This window comes from Eleginops maclovinus, chromosome 9 (genome assembly GCF_036324505.1).
Source record: "Eleginops maclovinus isolate JMC-PN-2008 ecotype Puerto Natales chromosome 9, JC_Emac_rtc_rv5, whole genome shotgun sequence".
Lineage (NCBI taxonomy): Eukaryota > Metazoa > Chordata > Actinopteri > Perciformes > Eleginopidae > Eleginops > Eleginops maclovinus.
In genome coordinates, this window is record NC_086357.1 from 11,086,293 (window position 1) to 11,092,426 (window position 6,134).

Genomic DNA, 6,134 nt, shown 5'->3' on the forward strand with positions numbered 1-6,134 from the left:
GCTTTCAATCGCTGGCTAGGACAAGTTCTCGCTTTAGTCTGAAACAGGTGTAGTTCCATTTATGAATCATGGCCCATGTAGCTTTATGTCTTGGGGTGGCGAGATGTGACGGGAGCGGGGTGGAGAAGAAGGGAGTGATGGACAGCTAGAGGGAGGGAAAGAGAGAAGGGGGGAGGTGGAGGGAGGTGTATGGTGCAGCAGAAACTTCCCATGCTGGCCTCCCAGTGTGGCTACGTAATGAGGGCAAGGGACACACACACACACACACACACACACACACACACACACACACACACACACACACACTGGAGGCTGAGCATGGCCCCACGGCTGATTAGCGGCACACAAAGGCCCCAAACAGAAGTAGCAGAGGACACACAATGGGAGCAGGGCCTCAAGGCGTGGTTTACTTCTGCCCTGAGGGAGGGGGCGAGTGAGGAAGAGGGAGAGAGAGAGAGAGAGAGAGAGAGAGAGAGAGAGAGAGAGAGAGAGAGAGAGAGAGAGCGAGAGAGAGAGAGAGTCCCACTGAGCTGGATGGGTGATCGAAAAGCGGGGGAGGGTGACGGCAATAGGACAGGGTTCGATGGGGTTAGAAAAGTGACAGAAGCAGAGAGGAGTTTTGTTGTTGTCTTTATGAAGACGTGCTTCTACACAGCTCGGTTTGCAGTATAAGGAAACCAGAGGAATGAGGCAGTGTGACATCCACCTGCTCTGAAGCACATTTCACATTAGAAACTATAAGAAATTAAAACATATCGATAATAAAAATGTGTGAAACAAAGCAAAGACGCAATACAGACAGATGGATGCAGTTCATTTGAAAGAACAATGTAGTTTCTTCTTATGTTTACACTATAGTAAAGGTAGCATACCGCCCTCTTAGCCATTACTACATGCACACACTTCACCACAACCCCCCCGAATAAAAATGAAAGAAAAAGCTGTAGACATGAATGTGACATGGTGTTGAGCCAAATTAAATGTATGAACATGAAATGCCAGAGGCAGTAAGGCCCTGCCAACATTTACCAGGGTTACCGGTGCTTCTTTTAATGATGTAATCCTGTTTTGCACACGTTTTGCTTTAAAATCGAAAGAACATTTGGATAACGACATACAGTATTATTCACAGTGTCAGTGTTTTCACCTGAACCGCTGAACCGATCTTCTTTATGAGGCAACATGATAGACAGAGACTGTAGGAAGATCTTTTATTCCATAGTAATTCCTCATTGACACAGAAGAGAATAAGGAATATGTGGATAGCATAGAGAGACATTGACGTGGTGTTTCGGCACTATAACCGTTGTGTTTCTGCTGAAATCTTCATTGAAATATTGAAACGGATATTCAGCAATAATCTCCGCACAAAATAAGTGAATTAAGCGGGGTGTGTTCATAAATTCTATATAGTATTCCTTCTTTAGGGTGTACGACAGCGGGGGGGAAAGAAACTCAGAATATTACTTAGGTACAATTTTATGGTACTTGTAGGTTATTTCACTTAAATTTATTTCAATTATATGCACATTTTTCTAATTGATGTTTCTATACTGGTTACTTTTGTTACTTTGAATGCAGGGCTTTTACTTTAAAGGAATATTTTTACATGGTGGTGTTATGGTGGCCGACAGAGTCAAACGGCCAAAAAACCCTTTCATTAGGAGAAACACTCTGCACTTTCATTAAGGATAACAAAAAAACACAAATGTGCCAACACATGCAAATGAGGAATTTATTATCCCTGATTGTCAACAAGCACTCCGTTCCCAGCTGTGTGCATCACTTTTTAGTGTCCCCATTTCCGTTGAGTTGAGCTTCTTCTTTTTTTATTGAAGCATTTTGCATTTGGATCAGTGTTTATAGTAAACCCTGTGCCCGTGTTTGGCGAATGTTTTCCTAATGCTCCGCACGTGTTGTGAAGTTGGTAAAGATATTTCTCTATTTGCATGTGTTTTATCACATTTGTGTTTTTTTATATTTGCCACCTTTTTAAAAGAACAGCAAGTTTCCCCTAATGGAAGTGTTTTAGGCCATTAGGCTATAGCACATTTGCACAGGTCAGCCACCATAGATATTGTTACATTCAAAAGATCTGAACACGGGAAAGGAGAGATTTCAAATTGATGAAAAGCATTTTTTCACATGAATCCTTAAAATGAGTTAGTTTGGTGGCTGTTGAAAAGCCTTTAAAATGTTGAAAATGAAAAATGTGTCACTAAAGAACAACACCAAGCTCAATATGAGTAAAGCAGCATTTCTAAGCAGCACTGATATGATGAACACAGGCATCAGTGCAGCCAGAGACTCGACATTTTTCAAGTCATGATTGTTTGAGTTATTGCTACCACATTACATGTTGAGAGCTTTAAAATCATCCCAGCGGCTCTTTGCATAGATTACTATCTACATATTTCTACAGAGAATGAATATTATATGGCAACGACTAATGAACACGGCCTTCTTTTCACAGAGGAGCTGCGGCGGCTGTAATCTCCACTGTTCAATTAGCTGCAGTGACCGGGACGCCACCTACACTTCATTACCAGGGAGGGGAAGGTATGGAATTAACCTCTTTCTGTGTTTCCTTCCTTCTATCTCTCTCTCTATCCGACTGTTTCTTCCTTCCTCGAGAAATATCAAAGCAAAAAAAAAGACACTATTTCAAATTAGTTTCTGTGTATCAGTTAAAACATGATTTTAGCTTCTGGAATATTTAAGAAGAGCAATAGAAGGAAAAAAGTGGGGGGATGGGGGTATGGGGGTATAAATCCACAAAGACAATTTAGCTTTTCCAGCCTCTTTTCCTGTTTTTCCAATTAGTTAATGCTATTTAAATACACTAGAGCTGACACACACACACACACACACACACACACACACACACACACACACACACACACACACACACACACACACACACACACACACACACACACACACACACACACACACACACACACACACACAGACACACACACACACACACTCATGGTCCTCAGCAATGGAGAGCTCCTGAAATAAGTCACGCAGTAATTGTATTTGATAAATCATAAAGGGAGCCCATCAGAGGAAAGCTAGCTGTAATAAAATGATAAAATAGACAATTATGAAAAAATCCCTGGCCTTTAATTTCCTAAACACACACTCGGGAGAGGCCAGTTTAATGCCAGAGCGATTTGATGAGATGCTCAACATGTTTTTGCCCTCCTGTTCGACACTCCTCTGAGATGGTGGTAACATGGCAGAACACTACAGATGGTTCATATCTCCTCACATTTTCATTTGAATGTTGTCCAGCAGATAACTTATACTCCTCTGCTCAAATGTCAGCTCTATGGGTTTTAGATTGACTACTGTTAAAGTTTGTCTTACTTTTTGTCTATAGGATCCTTGTCAGAAGATGAGCTTTTTGCTCATAGTAAATTATTCTGACCGGTGGTGGTCCGACACTTGGGCTGTTTCTGTGCTTTTTCGTTGAGGGCTAAATGATAAGTTCAATACTTACATACTGTATATGCCAATATGAAACTACAGCTAGCATATGTTTAGCTTTGCTTAGAATCAACAGGTATTCTGGCTCTGTCCAATTGCAACAAACACTGCCACTATTCCCAACCAGACATGGATTGATTAAGATAAATGACCTCTTATTAATTATATTTGTTGTATAGACACATTTTGATCAGATATATTGTCATAATAGGTTGTTATAGTTCATAAACACATAGTTTCTTAGATTTTTTTTCCAATTCAGAGACTTACATCACACAGTTGTTGCATTTTCCCCTTTCAATATTCAATTATATTGAAATTTTCAAGTAAGTGTCATGCGTGAGAAAGCTATTCTGTCATTGGTCAGAAATGAACACGATTTGCCTGCGATGGTCCCTCCACTTTTTTTTCCCAACAGAATATCTCAATTTATAATGTATCATGGCAAGAATGTATTACATTTTGGCCCAATCGCAAGACAGAATTGTATGATAGGCTATTGTGCTGCATACATGAAATGTTCAAAAAGTCCAAAAAATTGGTTAACTGCTCAATTAAAATGAACTCGGAAAGACGGCAAAAATGTTGGTGCACTGCTTGCCGAGGTTATGAATTATATGTAGTTAATATACCTGTGTTCATAGATGTATGTGTTTGCATATTCCCAAACAAAGCGAACCTACATGGGAAACACTCCAGGCTTCAAACAAGTCAAAAACAGCTTGGTGTGAATACGCCCTGAGATTAGAAAGCTCACATCACCAAACCCACTGCTGTCACATGATCACATTAGCTCTTTGAAGCAGATTTTTTTCCCACTGTTGTATAAAATCACAGACTCTTTTGGCTGAGACAGCCATGACGGTGTGAGATCTACACCACAAAGAGTAAAAAAAAAAGGTCTCCTGGTCCTCGGTGTGAATGCATCCAGACTGTGTGTAGTGTAGGTGCTGCTGTGGGAAATGACATGGAAAAGGTGATTTTCCACTATAGTGAAGATTCCACACTACGTCTCCCCCAGGCAGCAGCAGAGACATGATTGAAAAGTGTGTGTGTGTGTGTGTGTGTGTGTGTGTGTGTGTGTGTGTGTGTGTGTGTGTGTGTGTGTGTGTGTGTGTGTGTGTGTGTGTGTGTGTGTGTGTGTGTGTGTATTTTACAGACATCTCATTCTTTTGCTGTTTATACATTGGTTCATAATGTTTAATGTCATTAGTAGCATTAACAATTTTACATTTTTACGAATGCGTTTTTAATCTTTAAAAGAACATCTCCTTTCCCCAGTTAGTCCTAGACATCCTAATAACGTGCTATTTCTATATTTTTATATTTATTTATTTTCTCCCCAATACACAGGCTGATGTTTCCTCCTCTGTCTCCCGGCAGGTGTCACAGGTGTAAACGAGAGCTTGCCATCCAAAGTGGGAGCCATTCCTAGGTGAAGCAAACCAAATTAAAATGAATCAAGCTGAACTGATCTGAACTGGAATGGCCTGAGCTGAACTGAAAGGAAAGCTCCAGCCTCACAGGACTCTCAGAAAAAAAGATTCAGGCTGAAAAAAACCTTGAAATCACAGATGAAACCTGTTGTTTCCTGTGGGGGGTTCCTTGTTATATTTATACCGCTGTTCACTCTTATAGTATGTTGTATGACATGAATTAAAATAAAACGAAGTTTGACTCAATGATTTGTTTTTGTTCGTGTACAATTTATCACAGAATACGAATTTACATTACAACTGTCAATTGTTTCTGTTGTTATGTGTTACTATGTTTAAATAACTCACAGAAGGATCATCATGGAATAAGAGTCTTGAAAGGGTTAGTTCACAACAAAACAACAAAACACATATGTTTCCTCATACATGTCGTGCTTTTTATCAATCTAGATTGTTTTGGTGTGAGGTGCAGAGTTCTGGAGGTATCAGCCTCAGAGAGATCCCCTCTGACCTGAACTCCAATGCCCTCTTCCCAGAAATCCTTACCAATAATCCATCGACTTCGTTGTCAGCAATTTCATGTAGGAACTATTTCTCTCTACAATACCACATCACCAACAATATCAATGCAAAGAAGGAATAAAGAATATTTTCCTGGACAGGAAACTGTCCGGCGCTGGTTACATCTCAGCTGAAGAAGATGCCATTTTTGTTTACACTCTACCCTCTCTCTCTGCTCCAGCTTTTTTTTGGTAGAAGTTTGGGGAAGTCAAGCATTGTGTTTCATCTTCTTATGGTAGCTTTCGTCTTTTATGATCTGTTAGATGGTCATTTTTTTCAACATCTTTGTCAATTTTTATATATGCCAACCAGAATATAGGTAATGTCATAATGATATGTTAACCTGCTCGAAGTATTTATATCAACTGTTTAAATCATTGGAACCTCATGGGTGCTATAACATATATTTTTTTATAATAATATGCCAAACGACAATGTAAAAAAACTGTATGATTTTGTGCAGAAATGAATCACCTGAATCCTCATCTGGAACTTGGCCAAAGTTCCAGATGTTACCGCAGGTTTAAATAGATAACGTTAATATGCAAATGTACGCAAGTGTTTTGACTAGCTGTTTACGTAAAGTTGTGTGTGTGTCTACAGTCCTGGATAGTTACATTAAAACACCCGTTTTTTGGATGA

The 6,134-nt window shown here is 39.7% G+C and overlaps 1 long non-coding RNA gene across 1 annotated transcript in view; it reads left to right on the forward strand.

Moving 5' to 3' along the window:
- The window catches only part of LOC134869953 (uncharacterized), a 72,789-nt gene extending 67,612 nt beyond the window's left edge, over positions 1–5,177 (forward strand). The window contains exons 4-5 of the long non-coding RNA XR_010166478.1: positions 2,474–2,559; positions 4,879–5,177. This is a non-coding gene — a long non-coding RNA (uncharacterized LOC134869953). The remainder of the gene's footprint in view (positions 1–2,473; positions 2,560–4,878) is intronic.
- Positions 5,178–6,134: the final 957 nt, after the last annotated feature.